We start from the raw sequence: 26,832 nt of genomic DNA on the forward strand, positions 1-26,832 counted from the left end.
TTTTTAATATGTAATTTAGAAACACTACCTATTCTATAGCTTAGATCTTTGAATCACCTTTCCAACACCTATAAAAAATCAAAATTTCAATAAGAAACGTAAAAGTTATGCCCAGATTACTAAAACATGTTTCTCTAAATTTTTCCATAATGGATATCCATTTTGGAAAACATGACATCACAAAAATGACATTGTTTATGGTGAAAATGGATAACAATAATAACGATATTGAAAGGCTAAATGAATTCAACCACAAAACCCTAGCCTAACAACAACAAAGATCCACCATAACATATGAAGATTACCTAAGACAATGCAAATCAAATAAAATCACAAAGATTATACCATCACATGTCCAATAGGGTTTTGATCTCCATTCTTCCTATCTCCATTGATCTTGCTTGATATATTTGCTCTCAGATTTTATGTGCACAAGAGCTCAACAAAGAACCGAATGTGGTTGCAAGTAGGATCACATATGCCAAGTAGTCAATTGATCAAGTAGTTAGGGTTTGATAATGAAGGAAGCATCTCCTTATATAGAAGACACTATATGAAATGGAGGGATAAGATTGAGAGGTGTAAAAGGAGGTCGGCTATGATTAGAGGGTAGGTAAAAGAAATAATAAAATAATGAAAGGGGTAGGTAGTGTATGAATTAAGAGATGAATGACATGTGTCATGGGTAGAAAAGGTTAATGAATTAATTAAATAAATAAAGATTCATTTAATTAATAGAGGAAGTGGGATCAATTAAATAAATAAGATATTTATTTAATTTAGGAAAAGGATAATTTAAATAAATAAATGTATTTATTTAAATGAGAAATAAGGCTAGAAGAGGATAAATGAATTAATTAAATAAATAAAGATTTATTTAATTAATAGAAGAATTAAGCTTAGATAATTAAATAAATAAAATATTTATTTAATTAGACTGGACAATTTTGGGTGTCTACATTTTGCCCCTCTTTCAGACAATGCGGCTTGTCATGTTGTTTCAAAGAAGATAAGATGAACTGATATAGAGTTGCCCCAAGATGAGAATGATATGCCCCCTCGAGAGATTGGATGAAAATGTCTGAAAAGATTGCAGACAATCTCTCGATAAGAAAGACGGGATAGAATGGACTGACCGGATAAAGTGACAGAGTCACGGGATAATGAAGACTGACTCGGGCAACAGGGCTAGGGCTAGGGTAGTCTATAAGATAGACCACGGGGGAAATACATCCTCATTGTCATCCACACATCCACGAGAGCAGAGTGCAGAGAGAGAAAAGAGCAGCAACAGTCAACAGCGATGGCCTTGGTTCACAGATTCGACCGCGTTCACTGATTCTAGAGGCCAGCAGAGGCAGGAGAGCTGGTAAGTACCACAAAACCACCTCGTACTTTGATGCATTTATTGTTGTCATTAATGCATGGTAGATAGGGCAATAAATACGCTTTAGGTTAGGGTCCAAAAATGTCAAAAAACATCCAGGCACGTCTATGTTGGTGCTAGGTGCGTCTATGCTTGTGAGGCACGTTTGTGTTGCTGCCAAGCGCGTCTATGATCGAAAACGCGTTTGTGCCAAATGCAGCCGTGTCTGTGATGTGTAGGCGCGTTTATGCCAAGAAGGCACGTCTGTGTCTCCCAGGTGTGTCTATGCAGAGCATAGGCACGTCTGTGTCTTTCAGGTGCATCTGTGTAAAACATGCGCGTTTATGCAGTCTTCAAGCGCGTTTATGTCAAGAAAGCGCATTTGTGTCCAAAAAAATGTGAATTTGTGTCTTTAGGTCAAATCGACAATTCTGTGATGAACATACGTTGTCGATTGGATAAGCTGCTGAGAGGATACACTCAAGCAGGTCCTCTAGGGAAGACTAGAATAGATCAAGGCACTGTGTGATGAACAGTGAGTACCAAGATAGAGTACTTTGTGATGAACAGTGAGTACTAAAATATGAGCAGCACTTTGTGATGAACAGTGAGTGCAAGTGTGAGTAGCACTTTGTGATGAACAGTGAGTGCCACACACGTAGTACTTTGTGATGAACAGGGAGTACTACTAGGATAAATAGCAACACTTTGTGATGAACAATGAGTGTCACTAGGGTAGATAGCCATATGCATTTAGATAAAAAGTAGCATTTTGTGATGAACAGTGAATGCCACTATGACTGACAAGATTGATTTGCTTGACTGCAGGAGTATTTGCCTATGTTGGAGTCACGGGAGAGATTCCCATCGACTCAGAGATTGTGGCCTGAGCTGACCTTCGAGGACCGAGCTGCGATCGAGGCTATGGGTCTGAGACATATTCTGTATGTGCCTGAGTTTCAGGTGAACATGCGACTGCTGACTGCATTGGCGGAGAGGTGGCACTCCAAGACATGTACGTTTCATTTGCCGATGGGTGAGATGACAGTCACCCTCGAGGATGTATATAGGATCCTGAGGATACCGATCGACGGGGAGCTGATTCCGTACGATTGAGATGGAGACAGGGAGGCCCTGAGACGAGTGTTCCAGGACCCAGGATTGGAGATGAGGGCTGGACATGTGGCTTGGGACACCATGACAGCTACAGGATTGGGCTGCCAGCAGTGATAGGAGGAGCGATTAGTGGGTTCTTGTGTCCTGATAGAGCGACACGAGGGTTGGCTATAGGCTAGGGAGGTGCACTGGAGACACTGGTGACATAGCACACCAGATATGCTTGGGGACCGTGTGTGCTAGCACACCTGTATTATGAGCTGCATCAGTTTGTGTACCACGGGTCAGTGGGATTGGGCTGTGGGGTCACATTGTTATAGGTGTGGGCCTATGAGCATCTACCGGTGATGAGACCAATACATTTCAGAGGCAGAGGTCACGAACACAGTTTCGTACACTTGTATGACATGATCACCTCACAGCCACGGATTGGCAGGTTAGAGCACTGGCAGCGAGTGATTGATGATATTGATATGGTCATATGGAGGCCATACCTAGGATGCGAGCAGTGGAAGGATGATGCGGTAGAGCTTCCCTACACCTTTCGGAGCAGGTACCTGATTGGGCGGATGCCCTATGTGCTGGAGAGGTAGCTAGTAGACAGGGTGGGTAGGCAGTTCGACAGGATCCAGCAGATGCCACGGGGTTCAGGCATGTATGCACAGACTGTCAGAGATCAGGCGCAGTTTGGGCCCCTATTGTCATATGATTAGGCTGTGATGCAGCTCGTAGAGATGATACCCCTACCCTGGGACATGTGGCCAGAGATCGAGGATGCCGGCATGGATGTCGAGTACACAGCATACTGGGCTGAGCATCCATTCCCATGCCTGATAGATCCAGGAGAGCTACTAGATGGAGACGGTGGTGGGGATGGTGATGATGATGGAGATGATGGGGGCAGGAGGTCGGACCTCTGGTAGTGGCCCACACACATACGGTTCTTAGTAGAGATACAAATTTCACCACAGGGAGTTTTCGTGGGGATGGATGCTTGGCTAACCCGAGAAGTGAGTGCCGAGGGTGGAGCCAGTGAGGTCAAGCATCTAAGTATCCACTCTGAATAGCGTAGCCTCGGGGGTAAAACCCCATGTGGGATCAACAACTATTGTCTTGGCCAGCCATAAGAACTGTGCTTGACTTATTTCAAACATTCAAAACATTGTGTCTTTTGTGTCTTGTCATATGATTAGGTTGTTATGCAGCTCGTAGAGATGATACCCCTACCTTAGGACATGTGGCCAGAGATCGAGGATGCCGGCATGGATGCCGAGTACACAGCATACTGGGCCGAGCATCCATTCCCACGGCTGATGGATCTAGGAGAGCTACTAGATGGAGACAGTGGTGGGGATGGTGATGATGATGGAGATGATGGGGGCAGAGGCCGACGGAGGAGGAGGGGAGCAGTTGGAGAGAGGAGGGTTGCACCGTGGAGGGAGGGTGGAGAGGACAGGCAGGCTCAAGTGGTGAGAGGTCGCAGTAGATTACCGCTACAGGTGCCAATAGCATAGGGTCCCTGACAGGTGCAGGTACAGGGACAGGGACAGGTACAAATATAGGGATAGGTACCAATACAGGCATAGGCACAGGGGTAGGCACCCGTATAGGGAGAGCCACAGGCAGAGCCACAGGGGGCTGAGGAAGAGGAGGATGAGCTGACGGAGCTGAGGGAGATCTGCCAGGGATAGGCAGATGAGATCCAGGACTTGGAGAGGGAGAGGGATAGGCTCAAGAGGCGGCTCAGAGATACTGAGCGGGAGCGGGATCAGGCCATTCAGAGCTACACAAAGACTGAGACAGCACTGAGGGCTGGGAGGCAGGCGATAGAGGACACAGGGGCTGGATATGCCTACATCCTACAGGCAGGGGAGGAGATCGGTTATTGGCGAGATCTCTATTATGGTGCGGTGCCAGTTGATCAGCGGGCGAGGAGCTTCCATAGACCATCGTAGATAGTGACAGCTACGAGAGGGAGCCAGAGGAGATAGGCATCTAGTGGTGGGGTTATGGGTCCTCCACCACCACTAGATAGAGGAGACAGGAGGGATGATCCTGGGGCGGGTCCTTCTAGGGCTCAGATTCCATCGAGGCCATGCGGCTCTGAGGGAGGGAGTTCATCATAGCCGTAGAGGGCTCCCTATGTATCAGTATTGTACCATTTTTATATGATGATGTAGACACCTTCGGATGATTGTAGCCATATGATTTTTGACATCATTGTATCATGACACTTTATATATATATGAGATGATTCATCTTTGCAGTAGCTATATGCATGTGTACCCATGTGATGAGATGTTTCATGATGTATGTTTTATGTGATGCTTATAATATGGATGCAAATATGTACATAATGCAATGCAATATTTTTTTTGTTCGTTTATGTTTTATATGTGTATGCATGATGCAAATGTGAATGTATGAAATGCATATGAATATGATAATGTAAATGTAAAATGTGCTAATATGTGTTGTGTGCAGGATGTGATGCAGTTGTGATATCTATATGTATGTATGAAATGCTTATATGTGGTAATGCAGGTGCAACTACATGAAATGCAAATGTTTTTGGTGTGTCATTATACTCAGTCATGTGATAGCAGGCTATGCGGACTCGAGAAGGATGATGGAGGTCAATCAAGAAAGGGGGATGAAAGATAGAAGATATGAAAGTGAAAGAGCTTCTTGTGCGTTATCATCATTGAGCTTTATTATGGCAAGTAGGTTATGACAATCAAGGCATATGTTCGACCCAGAAAGTCATTGTACCTGTTTGCATGGAGATAGTCACAAACAAGGAATGCCCCAGTTCATACTAGACTCACAGTGTCCTCATATCCTTGGACAAGTCATAGCATTACTAAAAGACAATCCACAGATAGCAAATACAAATAGGTGATGATACCCCATCCTCGCCTTTCTAGTCAAAGACATCCTGGAGATAGAATCTCTAGTCAGAGACATCCTGGAAAAGCTAAAAGACATGTCACCAAAAGATAAAATCAAAAGAAAACCAAGACTCGACACCAACATCCACTATAGTCCTCAAGTTTAGTGTCTCTTGTCACTTGTATAAATCTTATTTGATTGTGGTCATAATGTTTACTTTCACAAAAAGGATAGATAGCACTGAACCATAATGTTGTCCGAGTCTGTTGAAAGATTTGATTTGTTGAAGCCCATTGTTGCTGCTGTGTCATCTGAAACTGACACTTTATTACGAAGAAGATGGAACTTTATTGCGGATTGGCGATGCAGATGCTGCTTTATTGTGGATTGTGCACGGATAGACTGAAGAAAGCTGTAAGAAATTGTACTCCTTGAAACATGTGATGTTCTCAGTTCCACACCCATCACTAGATGTAGGATTTGCCTTAGCCACAGATAGGGTCTGATTTATTATGGATGGAAAGGGAGTGAAAAGGGAGGTTTATTATGAATGGCTAACCAATCTTGGGTAGATCAATAACAAGCCATGATGGGAATGGGTAAGTTTATTATGAACGAATAGGTTGTGAGTGTGTGCAAAGTGAAGGATGAAAGTGAATCCTGAAGGAGGGAGGAGCAATGTCTCTATGCATGGCGCTGGTGACCCAGTTTTCACCATGGTACTTGCCCAGGGTGCCACCGAAGTGGTTTTCACCATTGGAAGAAATTATTTCTCTTTACTTTTTTTATTTTTATTTTTTTTGTATTTTTTGTATTTTTTTATTTTTTTTGTATTTTTGAATTAGGATACTCTGAAGAGCTATGTGTAGAACCTGCGAAGGTGCATGTTGTTGATAAGATCCTCTTAAGGTTCACCTTCTATAGTTGAGAGCTGATATGCCCCAGATCCATATGTTGCTATAATGATGTAAGGACCAAGCCAATTTGGTTCGAACTTGCCCTTCTTCTCTCTGTCTTGCTGATTTTTGGGGTTTTCTCTAAGAACCAAGTCACCTACCTCAAAGGTACGAGACTTGACCTTGTGATTGTAGCTGCGACTCATTCGTTGTTGATAAGCCTTGAGATGATTAAAAGTAGTTTGTCTTCATTCATCCAGTAGTTCCAGTTCTTGTAAGCGAGAGACCCTATAGTCCTCATCACTGATGATGTTTTGCAAAGAGACCCGTAAAGAGGGTAGCTTGACCTTAATAGGCAAGATGGCTTCAGTGCCATAGACAAGTGAATAGGGTGTAGGTCCTGTAGGTGTGCGGACACTTGTGCAGTAGGCCCAAAGTGCAGGATTAAGTTGGATATGCCAATTACGGCCAGCGTCATCGACTATCTTCTTTAGGATTTTAAGGATTGTTTTATTAGACGCCTCAGCTTGGCCATTACCTTGGGGGTAATATGGTGTGGAGAAACGATGGGAAATATGGAAGCGGTCACAGAGTTCATGAACATCGTAATTTTTTAAGGGACGCCCGTTATCAGTGATAATGGAAACAGGAATACCGTATCGGCAAATGATATAGTTGAGGATGAACGTAGCAATTTGTTTTCCAGTGACTTGTGTGAGAGGTACAACTTCAATCCATTTTGTGAAATACTCTGTGGTAGTGATAATGAATTTATGACCATTGGAAGAAGGAGGGTGGATCTTGCCTATGAGATCGAGTCCCCACTGACAAAAGGGCCAAGGAGATGCAATTGGTTGAAGTTCTTGTGCTGGCGCATGTATGAGGTCTCCATGAATTTGACATTGCTTACATTTCTTGACAAACTGATATGAGTCTTTTTCCATATTGGGCTAGTAATATCTAGTCCTGATGAGTTTCTTGGCTAAGGTAGGACCACTAGCATGTGGACCACATATCCCTTCATGTACTTCACGTAATGCAATCTGAGCTTCGTCGCTTTCTAAACATCTAAGAAGAGTGCCATCTAGACCTCGCCGGTATAGGATATCAGCTAAAATGACATATCGAGAAGATTGGCGAATGAAAGTGCGACGTTGGTTATTTGATTGATCAAGAGGTAGGGTATTGTCACGAAGGTATGTGAAAATGGAACCATATAACTAGGACTCGGGACCGACAACACATATCATCTCAGTAGGCATGATCTCATATGAAGGAACCAAAAGGTTATCCACCAAGAACTCATAACGGGTCTCATGTCGAGGTAGATCAATCAGTGAAGCAATTGTAGCCATGGCATCTGCAGCTCGATTTTGCTCTCTTGGTATCTAATCAAAATCTATCTTTGTGAAGCGTTGTTTTAGGTCATCCACCATTTGTTTGTAAGACATTAATTTTTCATCTTTTGTTTGGTAATCATCAGTTGCTTGATAGATTACAAGTTGAGAGTCCCCCAAAACACGAAGTTCCTGGATCTTCCACTGAACTGCAATCCGTAATCCAGTTTAGTTGTTAATGCCTCATATTCCACTATATTGTTAGTGCAAGGAAATGATAAGCGGTATGATTTTGGTATAGAATTCCCTTGAGGAGTTATAAAGAGGATGCCGGCTCCTACCCCATGCTGTGTGTATGAGCCATCAAAGTACAGTTGCCATGGCTTCGCATGTGACATTGTTAAAATGGTTTCATCTGGAAATTATGAACTTAGAGGAACATCATCTATCATGGGAGCATCTGCTAATTGATTTGCGATGGCTTGTCCTTTTATTGTTTTTCTATCCACATACTCGATGTCGAATTCACTCAGGATCATTACCCATTTGGCCAGTCGCCCAGTAAGTGTTGCTTTATTGAGAAGGTATTTCAACGGATCTATCCTTGCAACCAACTTAGTCTTATGAGTGAGCATGTAATGTCGTAATTTCTACGAAGCAAAGACCACGGCGAGACATGCACGCTCAATTGGTGTGTAGTTTAGCTCATATCCCACCAATGTGCGACTGATATAGTACACTACTTTTTCCTTGCCCTCGACAATTTGTTGTGCTAAGAGTGCCCCCAGTGCTGTTGGAGTAGCTGATATGTATAGTAACAGAGGGTGATCTAGAAATGGTGGCATCAAAACTGGCGGATTCAGAAGATAATTTTTGAGTGTCTGGAAAGCCTATTGACAATTATCATCCCATTTGAATTTGATGTTTTTATGTAGCAAGTGCTAAAAGGGATTACACTTATTTGCAAGTTGTGCTATGAATCTTCGTATGGACTAGAGTCTGCCTTGTAAAGATCGAAGTTGATTGATATTTCTTGGTGGTTGCATCTCCAAGATGGCTTTGACTTTTGCTAGATCAGCTTCGATTCCTCTTTTGGATACAATGAATCCTAGGAGCTTCTCGGAGGTTACTCCAAAGACGCATTTCTTGGGGTTTAATCTTACTTTGTATTTTTCCAACCGATCAAAGACTATTGAAAGTATGTCCAAATGTGTATTTCTATCTATTGATTTGCCCAAGAGGTCGTCGACATAATCTTCCATGGTTACGTGCATGAGATCATGAAAGATAGTAGTCATGGCTCTTTGATATGTAGTGCCTGCATTTTTTAGTCCGAAGGGCATGACATTTCAGCAGAAATTTCCCCAAGGACAAGTGAATGATGTCTTGTGTTGATCCTCGGGCGTGATCCTAATTTGATTATAACCAGAGAATCCATCCATCAACGATAACATTTCATGACCTACTGTGAGATCAACAATCAAGTCAATATTTGGTAATGGGAAGTCATCCATTGGACAAGCTTTGTTGATGTCTATGAAATCTGTACATATTCTGATGTTGCAATCTGGTTTACTGACATGCACTAAGTTGGAGATCCATTCAGGATAATCAATTGGGCATATGAATCCGACATCCGATAATTTCTCAAGTTCTGCTTTGACTAGTAATGCCACTTGTGGATGCATCTTTCTTAATTTCTGTTTCACTGGTTTTGCCCCCGGTTTAACTGTCAAATGATGCATTACCAAATCCGGATCTAATCCAGGCATATCAGCGTATGACCATGCAAATTTGATTTGTCATTCTTTGAAGAAACTTATGAATTTTGACCTTTCTGACTTCGTCAATGATTGAGCTAGGAATATGTTGTGTGGAACCTCTTCTATACCAATGTTTGTTTTGATAGTCTCCTCTACCAACATGGATGACTTTTCCTCATATGATGCTGGGAGAATGTCGAGCCTTCCATCTTCTGGTGCCTCAGAGAGGTTTTCGCCCTTAGATACGTCCTTTCTTTTTACTTTTTTGGGGTCAGACAGTGCCACAGTGTGGTTTTCGCTATAAGACCCTTGGTTTGTTCTTATTTTCACATTTTTGCGACTGGAAGGTCCAACACCCTCACCAAAATATGTCACGCTATTGAGTTCTATAGTGTATCCTGCTTTATGGTCCCCAGGGGGAAGATCATCTCATATGCCAAGATAGTCAATAAAAGCTTCATCATTTTGGAATGTGTCAAACTGTGCAGGTCCTTCATGATCCCAGTCAATGAGTTGGTGGTGAACAAGGGGAAGGCCTTTAATGTCTTCGAAGTTAGTGGGACTAAGAGTGAAGATGCAGTTATATTTGGGTATGTCAAGGTAATTATCGAGGTCATCGATGGCACTCTCCTCATCAGTCTTGATCATGAACAAATCCAAATTATCATCACTAGTAGCGCATTCTGGGACAGGTGTTCTCATCCTATGTGATTTCAACCTAGGACCTTGAGATAAGGACTGTGTGGAATCCTCATGGGTTGTTTCTTGACCAACTTTGAATCTTTTATAAAATTCCTCTTCTTCTGTGGGTTCATCTGGCTCTCTGAATGTCTCGGTGAGCTCATAGTCACTGGAGGATTTATCTGAACCCCATTCCCATTCATTGGAGTCTGTGGAATAGCGATCCTCTCGTTGAATTTTGGCAGCTTTGATTTGTAAGGCTTCTTCTGTCCTTTGGGTGTGGATCTTAGAAGTTAAGAAACCAAGTCCTTTCGAGCATTCCTTTTTGAAAGTCAATTTAGGTTGTAAAGGTTCAATGATGTCTTCCTTTCGTAACCCAAGAGGGCTTTTTCCATCATACCCGAATTTCTGTAGAATCTTGAAGCCTTTTCCATATTTCTCACATGGTAGACTGATGTGATCTTGTGTATCATCTTCAATGTCTTTGTAAAGCATTTTGCATAAGTCTTCCTCTTCCAGTTCGCCCCATCTTTGAAAGGTAGTAGGGTCCCATTTGAGTACCCTGATGGATACTTGCTTGTTAGGATGTGGTCTTCCATATTCTTTTGGTGAAATCATGACTTGTCGTAAGTACATGGTCTGATTTAAAGTGTATTCCCCCATGCCCTTGTCCTGGAATTTTCCTTTAAGCTCACCTTGTTTTGATGTCGAAGGTTTTAATGACTCAGGATCAATGTATGCCGAAGAAGGAACAGCTTCGCGATTACTGGGAATGATGGTCTCAGTTTTTGATCTCAGGTTATTGCAGTATATGAACGGATTAGGATCACCGTTAACTGTTACCTCCACTCCGTTGTGAGGAAACTTAATGCATTGGTGATATGTGGATGGGACTGCCCTCATTTCATGAATCCAAGGACATCCTAGCAATATATTATAAGTGAGATCTAGATCCAGGACTTGACAAACCACATCCTTCGTAACTGGCCCAACTCTGATAGGTAAGGTGACTGTGCCCTTGGATGAACGCTCTTCATCATCATATGCCTTGATGGTGATTTGATTTGTAGAATTCACAGCTTTATCAGAATATCCCAATTGTTTAATTGTGCTCAATGTACAAATGTTTAAACCAGCTCCTCCATCTATTAGGACTCGTTTTATTCGATGTTTGTGTATGAAGGCTTCAATGTGTAAAGGTTCATTATGTGGCTGACTTACGGAGGCGTCGATGGCTTCCGTGAATGTAAGAGAGTGTGGAATGGAAAGGTATCCCACCATGGCTTGAAATTGGTCCACGTTCAGATCAGTAGGAACGGTAGTGTCTCTCAAGATTTTGTCAAGAATAGCTTTATGTGCGGGGGATATGCGTAATAGCTCAAGGATGGAAATGAGTGCGGGTGTCTTCCCTAATTGTTCTACAAGGTCATACTCAGGTTTGGTTGATGAAGAAGCGGTGTTTTTGGCTGGAACACCTTGCAAAGTGAATTTACCTTGATGGGTTGTGACATTACATTCAGGGGTAGGTTCAGAAGAAGATCCAACGCCTTTTAAGACAATCTTGGGTCTCTGGGTAGGATTCTCAGGGTTTTTGTCCTTGATGATAATGGTAGAGACGTAATTGTCCATCGAGATGTGATTGATAGTTGAATCATAGTTGTAGGATGCTCTGGTATAATTGGTTTGATCCTCTATGGCTTTAGCTTTTCCCTTGTCATGTTTTGGGAATGGTTCCTTAAACATCTCATGTTCTTGATTGGATGAGTGTCCCTCAATCTCAATGTCACCTCTATCAATGAGATCTTGTATGATGTTCTTCAGTCGATGAAAATTTCCTGTTTTATGTCCCTTGCTCTTATGAAATTCACAATATTCATCATCATTCCACCAATTTGGTTTAACCTTTGGTTCATATGGAGGAAAATCTGGAACTGCGATTACTTTGTTTGCCACAAGCTTTTTGAAGACTGACTCAAGTGGTTCTCCCAATGGGGTGTACTTCCTTCGTGATCTGGAAGTTGTTTGAGTATTCACTTGACTGTTTGTAGAACTTGATCCAGAAAAAATGAATTTGGGTCGCACTGTATTGGCATCAACAACACCATCATTGACTGTGTTCTTGTTTTTATTCCAAAATCTTGGCTTATCTTTTCCTTTAAAGTCATCTTTGTTTTCCTTGAATATCTTAATGACTCCTTGTTCAATTAGGACCTTTTCTGTCGCTAAGCCTTTTTCAATGACGTCCTTAAAGGTGGACAAACAAGCTTTTCTTAAATCATAGCCAATGTCTTTGTTAACACTCTAGGTGAACATTTCTACCATTTGTTTTTGTGGAATTTCACAAGAGCATCTGCTAGCTAGATTCCTCCATCTTTGTAAAAATGATGCAAAAGACTCTCCCTCTTTTTGCTTGGTGTTGCACAAAGTAGTGACTGATATGTCTGTCTCTATATTGTAGAAGAAATGTTGAATAAATGCCTCTACTAAGTCACCCCATGACTTAATACCAGGTGGGAGTTGGGAGAACCATTCCATAGCTTGATCACCTAAGCTTTGTGGGAATAATCTCATCAAATATGTCTCTTCTGCTGCTACCTCAATGCAAGCTATGAAAAACTATCTTATGTGTGCCTTAGGATCCCCTTTTCCTCTATACTTATCAAATTTAGGTGTCACAAAGTGTGTAGGAAATGGAGGCATTGGAATGCTCTTGTGAAATGGATAAGGACATATGTCTCTCATTGTGTATGTTGGCTTCGGTGTATTTATGTCCTCCATTTTCTTTTGTAAGTCCCTGATTTGTTGCTCCAAATTGCTCTTAGGTGGAGATCGACTTCTTGGACCATACCCTATGCTTGAGGCACCAATTGGAGGAGGAGCATGTTGCATATATGGATGATATTGATCATACACATGTTCATATGGAGGAGGTCTATAGTGATGCTGCATACATGGACCACTTGGTATAGATTTATGTTGAGGAACAAAATATCTGCTTTGTCCATGTATACCATACTTTATAGGCATGTCATGTTCTAATGTGTTGCCCCCAAATTTGACACAGGGTTTCCTTGTGTCCAAATTTTGAGCATGCCTTGGAATATCCAATTTCTTTGGTGGTTGATCCTTAGCATTGATATGTGATTGAGCATATTTCTCTGCATAAGACTTCCATAATGGTTTGCGAAGGTGAGTATCATATGCTTGACCATGTGTATGTGGGACCTTTGGTTTTTGAAACAAAGATGATGGTGATTCGGGCACCATATGTGGTCCTCTATTGCCTCCACTATTGGGCTTCCTTTGATCCATGTTGGAGTGAGTTTGTTGCAAAGGTCGATTTTCCATTATTTGAGACATGTCAAAATCATGAGGTATCTTGGCTCCACTTTGTGCCATCATTTGTAAGAAGTATTGTCTATCCCTCCTCATTATTTCCTCAACCAATCGATTGAAATGGGGATTCATAATGGATTCTTCCACATCTGCTGAATGTACTGAAAAGTTGTCCATATTGTCATTGTGTGTATTATTGTTGTTTGTAGTGTCAATGTTCTCAACATTTGGAATGTTTCTATAGCCATCCATGTCAGGTAATGTAGTATGATCGGAATTGAAAAAGATATCATTGTCATACTCATAGACACTCATGTTTGCGGACTCTTGAGCCTCTTTAGTTTCTCTCCTAGATTTTTGAAGATGGGTTTCAACCATGAACTAGGTCTTGACCGAGATGTGTGAGACTAGATGAAAAATGGAAAAAGGTATGGAAGACCAAGAGATGGATGGAATGTAAATGAATCTGAGGTGTACTTGCAATGTCCAAAGTGTAAGACCAAGTATGTATGTAGTAGAGTAGGTGTGACTTCCAAAGAGAGGATAGTTTCTCTTGATGAGGTAAGTTGACCTTGACTCTAAGTAAGACCAAATGAGACCCAAAGGTGATAGACCTTGATGAGGGACCACTTAGCAAAATGTTGTTGTATGTAGTATGTTGACAAAGTATGATGAGGACAAGCAAGTGACCTTTTGACTCAAATTTAGACAAATGTGAATGTAATGAGAGATGTAAAGCAATGATGAACTGTGTGAGACCCAAAGAGAGGTTGAATGCTAAATGAAACCTAGAGAAATGACCTAGGAAGCTCAAGAATTCCAAAACTGACTGTGTTTGTTTGTTGGACTGTAACAGTTTTTCAATTCTGAACACAGACGTGCCTGTATACTTCACAGACGCGATTTCCTGACACAGACGTGGTTCTGTTCAACATAGACGCGTTTCTGAGATTTTTGTAAAATGCACTGTTGATTCTGGGAACACATACGCGTTTCTGCCCTTCACAGACGCGGTTATACAACACAGACGCTATTATGTCAGACACAGACGCGTTTCTGAGATTTTTGTGCAAATTGCAATATTGATTTTGGAAACACAGACACGTTTCTGCCCTTCACAGATGCGGTTATACAACACAGACGCTATTATATCAAACATAGACACGTTTTTGAGATTTTTGTGCAAATTTTTCCAATCTGTGAAGTCGTTTTGTTGTGACCAAATCTAACTATTTGACTATTTTTCGTGACAAGAGGACACAATGTTGATGAAGACCCAATGTTTGCAAGTGTCTAGACTTCAAAATGACTCCAAGAAAAGTGTGTTGTTTGATGTAAAAAATGTTTTGCATACACTTGAAGACACAAAAGACACAATGTTTTGCTGTTTGGTCTTGAATGTTTTGAATGTTTAAAATAAGTCAAGCACAATTCTTCTGGCTGGCCAAGACAATAGTTGTTGATCCCACATGGGGTTTTACCCCAAGGCTACGCTATTCAGAGCGGATACTTAGATGCTTGACCTCACTGGCTCCACCCTCGGCACTCACTTCTCGGGTCAGCCAAGCATCAGTCCCCATGAAAACTCCCCGTGGTGAACTTTGTATCTCTACTAAGAGCCGTATGTGTGTGGGCCGCTACCAGAGGTCCGACCTCCTGCCCCAACAACTAGAAGGATTTTGGATTCTAAAACAAAAAGGTGCTAGTAAGGGCATCCGCTCATGTGGCCATACATGCGGCACTTTCAGCTCTGTAAATACAGAAGGCTCCTAGTCGGTAGGGGTTACGCCCTACAAATGGTCAAATAAATTTGATCAAATGGGTTTATGGGGAGACATAGTGTCGGTATGAACTAATCAGCATATGTTATCCATAGTTTTCACCATGAATACAGTTGTTTATAGTGGTTTGGAAGAGGTGGGTTTTCCTCGCTACCACTTGGGTCGTTCTCTTCTCACTAGTAGTCCTAATGACCACACGGGAAGACAGACCCTCTAAAGATTAAACAAGAAGAGCCTATTGCTCAAGACACAAAAGACAATGATTCAATTTTAGTGCACCAATTGAAGTGTTTGCTAGTCTATGCAAACAAGGCACACAATAAAAATCAAAACCCTTGCCAAGGACCTGCAACAAAGAGTTGTTAGTAGTTTGGATTGTTTCAAATAATCACCCCTTCCTGTAAGCACACAAGTTAGGTAAATTTTAAATCCAAAAGACTTTGTGAAAATAGGGGCCTTCAACCAAACGATTTTACTTTCAAGACAAGCTACACCAATTTCGTTAGATCTGAAAATGTTAGCTCGAAATAAACCAGATCTGAAACCCTAAATGCAAAAAACCTAAAACTAAATCAATAACTCAAAATTTGAAATCAGTGCACACAGATGCGATTGCCCTCGACACAGACGCGATTTTGTGATGCAGACGCGGTTCTATGACGCAGACGTGGTTCTGTGAGACACATACGTGGCTCCAGAACGCAGACGCAACCTCTGGACACAGACGCGGCTAAAAACACCACAGACGCGACTTCAGAACACAAACGCGATTCCAGGAACCTGCAAAATAAAATACTATCGATAACACAGACGCGATTCAAGATGTCGCAGACGCGCCAGAAAATCAAAAACGCGATCCGAAAGTACGCAGACGCAAGAATATCAAAATGCTGTCGAAAACGTTAGATCTGCAACTTCAAAAACACAAAATCTGAAACAAAGATGTTAAATGCAAAAGGGATAAGAGTCCCACCAGGCGTGCCAAAATGTTTATGGTGAAAATGGATAACAATAATAACGATATTGAAAGGCTAAATGAATTCAACCACAAAACCCTAGCCTAACAACAACAAAGATCCACCATAACATATGAAGATTACCTAAGACAATGCAAATCAAATAAAATCACAAAGATTATACCATCACATGTCCAATAGGGTTTTGATCTCCATTCTTCCTATCTCCATTGATCTTGCTTGATATATTTGCTCTCAGATTTTATGTGCACAAGAGCTCAACAAAGAATGGAATGTGGTTGCAAGTAGGATCGCATATGCCAAGTAGTCAATTGATCAAGTAGTTAGGGTTTGATAATGAAGGAAGCATCTCCTTATATAGAAGACACTATATGAAATGGAGGGATAAGATTGAAAGGTGTAAAAGGAGGTCGGCTATGATTAGAGGGTAGGTAAAAGAAATAATAAAATAATGAAAGGGGTAGGCAATGTATGAATTAAGAGATGAATGACATGTGTCATGGGTAGAAAAGGTTAATGAATTAATTAAATAAATAAAGATTCATTTAATTAATAGAGGAAGTGGGATCAATTAAATAAATAAGATATTTATTTAATTTAGGAAAAGGATAATTTAAATAAATAAATGTATTTATTTAAATGAGAAATAAGGCTAGAAGAGGATAAATGAATTAATTAAATAAATAAAGATTTATTTAATTAATAGAAGAATTAAGCTTAGATAATTAAATAAATAAAATATTTATTTAATTAGACTGGAAAATTTTGGGTGTCTACAGACATAAAAAAAATGGATATATGTTTTTTCTGAAATAAATTTTTCCCTCCATTTTTCCTTAGGTTTTCTTTGGGATTTGGTTTTTCTGAAAACATGTTTACAAGTTTTCCTTTGTTTTCCAAATTTTTCCCAAGTGGCTAACGACTTGTTTTTTACCCAAAATTGATGAAATGAAAAGGGTTTTTTAAGGAAATTGTCAGCTTTCTAACAATATAATTTTTTCCTTATTTTGATTTTAATAAATAATTATTATTGATTTTTTACATACATTATGTCTAAAGTCTTGATTGATAGGTTGATTGAAAAACACCTATAACTTTAACATGGTTAAACATTTTTTAAATCCAAAAAATGTTGCAGATTCTATGCTTCATCTACTATAGGAATAAAAAAAATGAATTTCATGCATTTTTGACCAAGTTATGGTCTGTAGACAAACACGTATTTTACTAAAACGTGTTTCTTTAAATTTTTCCATAATGGATATCCATTTTGGAAAACATGACATCAAAAAATGGATATATGTTTTTTTTTGAAATAATTTTTTCCCTTCATTTTTCCTTAAAGGTTTTCTTTGGGATTTGTTTTTTTTGAAAACATGTTTACAAGTTTTCCTTGGTTTTCCAAATTTTTCCCAAGTGGCTGATGACTTGTTTTTAACCCAAAATTGATGAAATGAAAAGGGTTTTTTAAGAAAATTGTCAGCTTTCTAACAATATAATTTTTTCCTTATTTTGAATTTAATAAATAATTATTATTGATTTTTTACATACATGATGTCTAAAGTCTTGATTGATAGGTTGATTGAAAAACACCTATAACTTTAACATGGTTAAACATTTTTCAAATCCAAAAAATGTTGCACATTCTATGCTTCGTCTACTATAGGAATTAAAAATAATAATTTCATGCATTTTTTACCAAGTTATGGTCCGTAGACAAACACATATTTTATTTTAAAAAAATTCTAATAAAAAATTCATAATTAATTACTTTCTTGCCAAAAATTTACAAAAAAAAATGTGGCAGTTTCTAACATGTGTCCTTTACTTATATTGAAAATTTCAAAAAAACAATATTATGTTTTGATTGTACTTATGTTCTGTAGACATACACCTTCTTTTTATTTTTTTCCTAAAATTTTAGTACTACTGCATTGAAATTTTAAATTTTCAACAAATAGATTTAAATTTTTCCTAAAAATAACTAGTAGCTTAGAAACTAGATTCAATTTGCTACAAATTTTGTTTTTACATATTTTTCAAATTATGTTAATAACCTATTCATTTTTTTATGTCAAGTTTCCTAATTGTGATTTTTTTAAATTTCATTGCCACTTAAGGGCCTAGTTTGGACCCCCATGATCCTTCACACAACCATCTCTTACGCCTCTTATGTGGACAAGGATACTTGATCATACAAGCCCAACTCTCCACGAGTAGGCATGTCTTCCCAATTCATCATCCCTATCCTTTACAAGCACTAAAGTATGCAAGGGGAATGCCAATTCATCATCCTTAGCCTTTACAAGGGTTAAAATATGCAAGGGTTTTTCCATTATCTTGGTTAATGAATTACCCATGTTTCATAAGTTTTCACTTGATTAAATGAATCCACACACCATGATTAAGCCTACAAGATACTTTAGGATAGGGACATGTTGGGAGCCACTCCCATAACCCTCTTTAGTACCTACATCCTAGGCTCATCGCATTCACCAACAAGTGTGACATAAAACTCAAATCAAATAAATTTCCCATTTTCACATGCATTTTTGTCAATCCTTGAAAAATCCCTTACAACACAATCCAATTGGATCCAATTTCATTTTTCACAAGGTGTAACAATACATTCACATAATAATCCATCACAAATTGCATCAAATTCACATTTTCATAGAATTCCCCAAAACCAACAATCTCCAAGAAGCTCCATTAAAATAGATTTGAATTTCACCCCAAATTGAAAATTGCAAATCAAAATTTCAAGAATACCCTTTTGGTTTAAAAGTGCCTAGCACCCCCCTTTTGACATAAAATTCACATTTTGGTCATTTCGTAAAAATCTAGGCATAATAATCCCCATATTTGAAAATTTTCACAAAAATTCTTAAAATAATTAAATGAACTACTGATTTCAACTTTAAAAAAATGGAAATGCAATTACTCTTCCATTAAACACTTTCCAACCATTTATAAACAAAAAAACAAAGAAAATGGAGAAGAAATTAGTAACTTACCTCAATTTTAACTAAAACTTCAAATTTGAATTTCTTCACACACAAAAAACAAGTACTTGAATCCATGCACCAATATGATCCCCTCCCAATTCCTATCCTAATGCACTTGATCTCACTTAATTCCATTCCAATTACCCTCTCAATCAACAAAACAAATTTTCAAACGAGAGGGTTTTCTTGAACCATTTTTTTCTTCATAAAAAATAAGTGCAAAATAAATCCCCTTTTTCCTTTTAACACTCTACAAATCAAATAATAAAAAAATATTAATATATTTAAATTATTTATTTCTCCCAATTTCACCCTTGGGTCCAAAACAAACATTCAAATTTTCAATTAGAATCCATATAAGTCTACTTTTAACTATAAATTATAGAAAGTTACCATTTAACCCATAAAATATCATTTTTGCACTTTAATTTATGAGAAATATAAATTTAGTGTCATAACACCCAAACACTCTAAATACTGGTCATCCACATATGGATTAGGGTTTTTAGAGTATTGTTGATTAGGGTATTTAGGATATCTCACTAAACATAATACTGAGAAATCATACTCAAATCAAGAATGATGGTTAGGGCTAAACAATTATGACCAATGTGACATCTCCTAAATAACCACCATTGAGGTATAACTCAGACCTATAGAGATAGGTGAATAAATACCCTATAGCTAACATTGTTGGAATCACCACTGTTGTTATGCCAAAAGCTCAAGCTGTCAATGAACGAGAGAGTGGCGAGAGTTAAGGATCCATGGGAGGCGAGAGAAAGTCATGTCATGAACTCCATGTGCCACTGCTCAGGCAACAACGGGACCAAGGGCGCACACCTTGCAACAATCCCCCCCCCCCCCTAGTGCAAGCAGGGAGGTTCGAATCCGCGACCTAGCACTCTGATACCATTTGTTGGAATCACAACTACCATTACGCCAAAAGCTCGAGCTGTCAGTGAACAGGAGAGCAACCAGAGTTAAGGATCCATGAGAGACAAGAGAAAGCCATGTCACAAACTCCACGCATCACGCTGCTCGAGCAACAGCGGGACCAAGGGCACACACACCTTGCAACAATAATCACTCCACAAACATCAAGCTCACTTGTGCTTGTACATAATAGTTGAAGCATTGGAAAATCACCCAATGGGGTCCAACATTATATGAAATCTTCATTTCATTTAACTAATCTAGATCACATTATCATTCCATTACAACATAAATATTAATGCCTCAAAATTAAATCATAAGTTTGTAATCACATTTAATTCATATTAAAATCATATCTCATACATCATTGGACTGCTACCAATTCACATGTATCACATGAAATATCATCACAAAAGAATACACATCAATATCTCACAAGGAACTTGGCACAATATCATAGACACATCTCAATGCAAATAACACCAACATACAACATTTTGAGGAGGGCCATCTTGAAGATGTTGATAGTCCATACATACCAAGAATCACAAGGCACCAGAAGGACACTCAAGTAGAGCATAGAATAATCACTCAAGATAAAAACACAACCCTCACCTATACATCCTTAGACACATATTCAGATCATTGTCAAGATGATCACATCTTTATGATGTAAATGTGAAGGGAATTACAATGACAATATAATTAGACATCTTCATATATCATCATATTTTAAGGTGAAAGAATCCTTATACTTTAATACATATTAAAAAATATGTGTGATACACAAAATTGTCATATTTGTACTATAATACATGCCATACATATCATTATTTTTAAGATCAAAAGATCTACATGTATATCATCAACGTAGAAAATATGCACAATGTTGAAAAATAAAGTATTTAGAAAGCCTAAATTCACATCCTAAAAAAATAATTTTTTTGTTCTATAGAAGGAAATCATTAATTTTTTGGTGTGAGAGGGTTCTTTACCATTGTTCACTCAATCCTACATAGATCAATGACTACCCAATAAAGGAGATACCACACTAGCTTATCACTCAAACCTTATATGTATATAAATCTATTAGTTAAAAGTTCTTAGGTTCATGCTAAGTCACTCCATTATGTAGTCGATGAGTGGAATTTTATTGTTGAGGTAGACATGATCGAGGTGAGTTGTTGACTAGATTATATTGACTTATAAATGACAGTTATACATTGTATAGTGGGGTGAGCCCACAATAGTGGGTTACAATTTCACCCACGAACAAAAAAGCAAGTTGCCAAAAATAATTCCTTCCATGTTGATTCAAACATGATAGTTTGAACAAAGCCTCTCTAGGATGTTTGTTTGGACCCCCCTATTCGTACAAACATATGCTTGCACATAGGTTCAAATGAACCCCTTAATCAGTGCATTTTAAAAATATTTTTATGGGGTTCGTTCAAACACCCCATTTGAATGAATCCTTGATTAATCGCCTTTTTTTTGAAGATATATTTAAGCTCCAAATTGGTAGTTAAATTGTCATTTTCATCTATAGTTAGTGAACAAAGGAGGGTTAGAATGAACGGTTAAGGTGATTTTTGACCAAGCAAGCTTGTGCATAAGCTACACCACTCACCACTTTAGCTAGACCATCTACCAGGTGCACAAAATTATTCCTTTCTTGGTCTAAATTTTATGTATACAGTTCTTTGTTACTTGTTTAGTTATTCTGGATTTCTTGTTTAGTTGTTTCTTTGTTCTAAATTGCATTTATTTAATATAATGAAACCCTAGAATGAAACTCCAAATTCATTGCAACCCTAGAATAAAATTTATTGCATTGTATATTCAACTATCTTTCATTGTATTTATTTAATAAAATGGAACTCTCCTTTCTCTCTGACAATCTCTATCACAACACTATACACATTAGCATCCTCCAAATTTAGCATCCATTATTCAATATACATGTCTCTTCATATTTTAGTAGTAAATTTGGCATCCCTCACTATCATCTTCTTTTGGTATATGTAGGACCAATGACCAGGATAAGAGGTCAAACAATCAAAAGAAATTTAATGATCAACTAAAACTTTGCCACTTGATATATATATATATATATAATAAATACGACCTTGGGTCTTTATTATACATAAAAAAAAATGCTTTATTTTAGATGACATCATTGTAAGAATTAATGCCATATTTTATGTATTTACATTGGTTAAATAGGAATTGTCCCACATTTTAAGGGTTCATTAGAATGAATTTTTGAATGTTTTAGTTTCCTCTAATGATCAACTTACCTTGACCATTGTGTGCTTATGGCCTTGGAGCTAATTTATGGACATATAACTTTTCTAGTGTTATATGTGCTTACACAAATATGCCTAGCCATTTATAATTGTACCACTAGGGATAACTTTAAGAAACCACCCCCCAAGCAACTGTGTAAAATCCTAGTGAATTAGACATTATTTTCGGGGGGGAATTTTCATATTGATGGCGAATTTTTTTTTCAAAATAGGGAAAAAAAATTATTTTGTATTGGCAATTTTTCTTTAGGGTATAGAAATTCCATAAATTTCTGGCGAATAATACCTTGTTCTATGGGGAAAATATATATTGTAGGAGGCGAATATTTTTTGTTAAAAGGAACAAATATATAATTGTATGGGAAAAAAATTTTATGCTGAAGGAAAAATTATTTAAATGTATTGGTGATTTTTATCCACCGCTTGAAAATTATTTAATTTGTTTTGGCGAATATTTTGTTATTTATGGAAAAATATATAATTTATTGGTGATTTAATGAATTCATTACCATTAATAGACAAAGCACATCACATCATATCAATACATCACATTGAGTCTAGACTCTGCACGATGTCTCAATAAGCGTGACCTCTTTGACATGTGAAGGGTGAGAAATACCTAAAATCCATCAATGATTTTAAACCGTTCGATGATTGTAGATCAATGGCTAAAGTTTTATTTCAGCCCAATTTTCTGAAGAGAAGATAGCTCACCAAAAAGTGCCCAGAATGGAATTGGATTCAATAGACACGTATCAAATGTCACGATTGATAATTTCGGTCATTTAATATGTATCTATTCACTAACTGCAATCCACTCTGTCCCCATGACTTCCAATGTGGTACTTGCCAACTTGGTACTGGTTTATATTTGTTTCCAATTTCGCACACTAGTGCATTTATGGAAAAGATTTAAAACAATTTAAAGAAATTAATACGATTAGAGAAGTAATTATTATAATCAAGAGCTTCAACTATTGATATACGATCTCTACTTCTTTCATCTTCAATTAACCTTTGTCATTTGGTAGATAAATAGTCGGAGCTCGCGGTATTTAAATTCTACCTCTGGTTTAGGTTTATAGGCTCGGGTTGTTTAATTTGTTAATCTGATTTCTTAAGATGGACACTCCCATCCGCTTGAGAAGCATTTTTGTAGAGGACCAGAGGGCCTTTCTAGGCTCCGTTAGAGACCCAACCCTCCAGTTAGTCTGCAAGGAGGTTAGGTCGTTCACCAATGAGGTTGTGCAAATGGTGTTGGGCAGAGAGTTTCTGCAAAATGAAAATAGATACTATGTTAACATAGACATTACATCCCGGTTCTTGGTGTCTCTTCTGGACCTCAGAGGATACAAGGTGGATATGTTGATGTTGTTGAGGAAAGTGTTTAAGGAAGACTTCCTTGGAGACGACATTACTATTGTTGTCCTTGCAGAAATAGGGGTGGGGACCCCTTGGGGGAGTGAATTATCCAAGATTCTCCTCCCTGACCAAACAGTGTCAGTGGCCAGGCAACTATTTTTTCTGAACCTGAATGCAGATCAGTTGACGTGTCACAGGAAATGGGCACAGATTGGCAGGGACTTTCTCCAGAAATGGTTGCTCCTGGATGACTTTCCAAACTACATGTGGCTTGAAGAATTCTCTCATCTTATGTTGTCTAAAGAATTCTACATGGAAGGAGGGCCAGATTTGTAGGGTAAAGTTGTAAACCATCCACTACCTATGCCCTAGCCCTGACCCCCTAGTAGTTTTTGTTTTTGCCTATGTCCTCGAAACATCTCAGGCTCAGTGGCTCACTCATTTTGGCTTTAACGTTTTTGAGGGACTCAAGTCTCAGACATGTAAAAATTATAAATTTCCAAAGCATAAATATTAATGATAATTTTTCAAATTCCAATTTGTTTCAGTTTGCCTCTTAGAGTCTTATGGATATAAAAATGCTTTCTATTTCATTTTTATTAATGAAAGTTTTTCAAATGCTTTTTGTCTATGAGCTACGTTATTTCAATATTTTGTTAAACAATGGAAATAAATTTAATATTGTGATCTTTTTTATGTAATGCTTCTTCCTCTATATTTAATATATATAAAGCAAAATTTAGTTCATTCCATTAATTATTTGTACATTGATTATGGTTGACTATAATTTTATAAATATATAAAAAAAAAGATGTTTATCTCACAAAAAACAAGTGAATTAAAACTAAAAGTCCAACTTACTTTATGAAGAAATTTGAGACATTTATGAAGGGTAGATGGGGTCGCTTTCATGGAAGAGAATCAAGGGCAAGGATGTACCAACTTTACACAAAATTGATCTGAAGTAGGATTTAGGAATGATAGCAAAAATGACATCTAAGCACTTAGTACCAACCTTAATGGGATTAGTAATAGAACCTATAGTAGGACAAGAGAAACCATCAAATATCTTAACCACTAAATCAAATTTATCATATCAATATGTTACTTCATGCAATTGTAAAGTATAAAGATATTCTTAAGTTATTACATTCACCATACATGTTGGATCAATCATGAATGAGAACCCCTCATGAGAGTATGTCTTTGATCTTTGTAGGTGATATATAGAGTTATAGTGGGCCATCAGGTGTTTCAAATTTCAATAGTCTCACTAGGATCAAAGGTAATGCATATTGCATAGGTCCTTAGGAGGTGCAATTTTATAAATAAGATTCACCACATTAGTAGACTCAAGGCCAAGGTCATTAGAAGAAAATTCAAGATTCTAGACTTAATTAGATCAACGACTTAGGGTGGTTTTTTCAAAGAGGCTATAAACTTTGTTGTAAATACAATCATATAATTTTTTTCAATCTTTATTTGTTTATTAAATTAATTTGAACTAAATTAAATTAAAATTTATATTAAACTAAATTTATGTTGAACGTTTATATATATTTTTAGTCTTTATTTTTTATTAAATTAAAATTTATATTACACTAAATTTATGTTGAACTTTTATATATATTTTAAAACTATTTTTAAAATTATATACCGTAAACATATTTTTAAACAATTTTGTTAAACTTTAAATTAATATTTTAGATTTAATATTGAATGTTTTCTTTTTATATTAAACTTTTACCTTTCAAATTGTATATCAAAATTTATATTTTTACTTAGTTATGTTTTTTATTCTAGAAACTAAGTTTCAATCTCTATCCTATTTTTTAATTTCATATTTTTACAAATAATATTAACATTATATTTAGTAGTTATCTCAAACTATTGCACATCTTTAAATGTCTCTTATTATGGGACCCACGACATCTGTCAACATGTACCATCGTCCGTTGGATGAGCAAAGATCAACGACTTAGGGTGGATTTCGGCCCGAATGTGGGAAGTGAACACATTTGTGAGAACTTCTCTCGGAATTGAACATTTTAAATTTAATTAAAAATAATTAAGTCTATAAAGCTCTTTTTCAAGCAGAAGTTGAAAATGATTAAACAGACTTAAAAAATAGTCCCAAAAATTGACTCGAGCATGGTGACGTGCCCAAAAAATGGTAGAAGTCATGGGACCCATGACATCTGACAACAGGTACCATCGTCCGTTGGATGAGAAAAGATCAACAACTTAGGGTGGATTTCAGCTCGAATGTGGGAAGTGAACACATTTGTGAGAACTTCGCCCAGAATTGAACGTTTTAAATTTAATTAAATATAATTAAGTCTATAAAGCTCTTTTTCAGGTGGAAGTTTAAAATGATTAAACAGACTTTAAAAAAAGTCCCGAAAAGTGACTCGAGTGTGGTGACGTGCCTGAAAAATGGCAAAAGTTATGGGACCCACGACATCTGACAACAAGTACCATCATCCGTTGGATGAGCAAAGATCAACGACTTGGGGTGGATTTAGGCCCGAATGTGGGAAGTGAACACATTTGTGAGAACTTCGCTCGGAATTGAACATTTTACATTTAATGTCCTCAGAATTTAGATTGAAGTAATGAATGTTTTGTCATTCAGTGGCGAATAGATATTAATAATAATTAATAAAATTACAACATGATTCTAGATATTTTGCCCTAAGTATTACTTTTGTACTTTTCAGATTTTTCAAAATAAGTGACTCGTAAATCATAATCATATTTCATTTCATGGACAAACCAGTAAATCAAGGGAGATTCAAAAATAGCTACTAGATTGAGGAATGCAAGTTGCAACAGAGACTTTCTATGCCAATCTAGTGAAATAGAAATTTCGAGTAAAATCTAGAACACATCCCGCCTTTTTAATTGTTTTTAATCTCATGGTCCAGTTTGAGGGTTAGCATTTTTAGGTTTGTATCTAGCAGTATTTTGAATTATTAACAATAATAATGATGGGGAAAATGGGAAATAGTAGTTCAATAGGAAGCCAAGTGAAAAAAAAATGTACCTAACCGAACTAGTTAAAACACCAGG

The sequence above is a fragment of the Cryptomeria japonica genome, chromosome 6, assembly GCF_030272615.1.
Source record: "Cryptomeria japonica chromosome 6, Sugi_1.0, whole genome shotgun sequence".
NCBI classification, from domain to species: domain Eukaryota; kingdom Viridiplantae; phylum Streptophyta; class Pinopsida; order Cupressales; family Cupressaceae; genus Cryptomeria; species Cryptomeria japonica.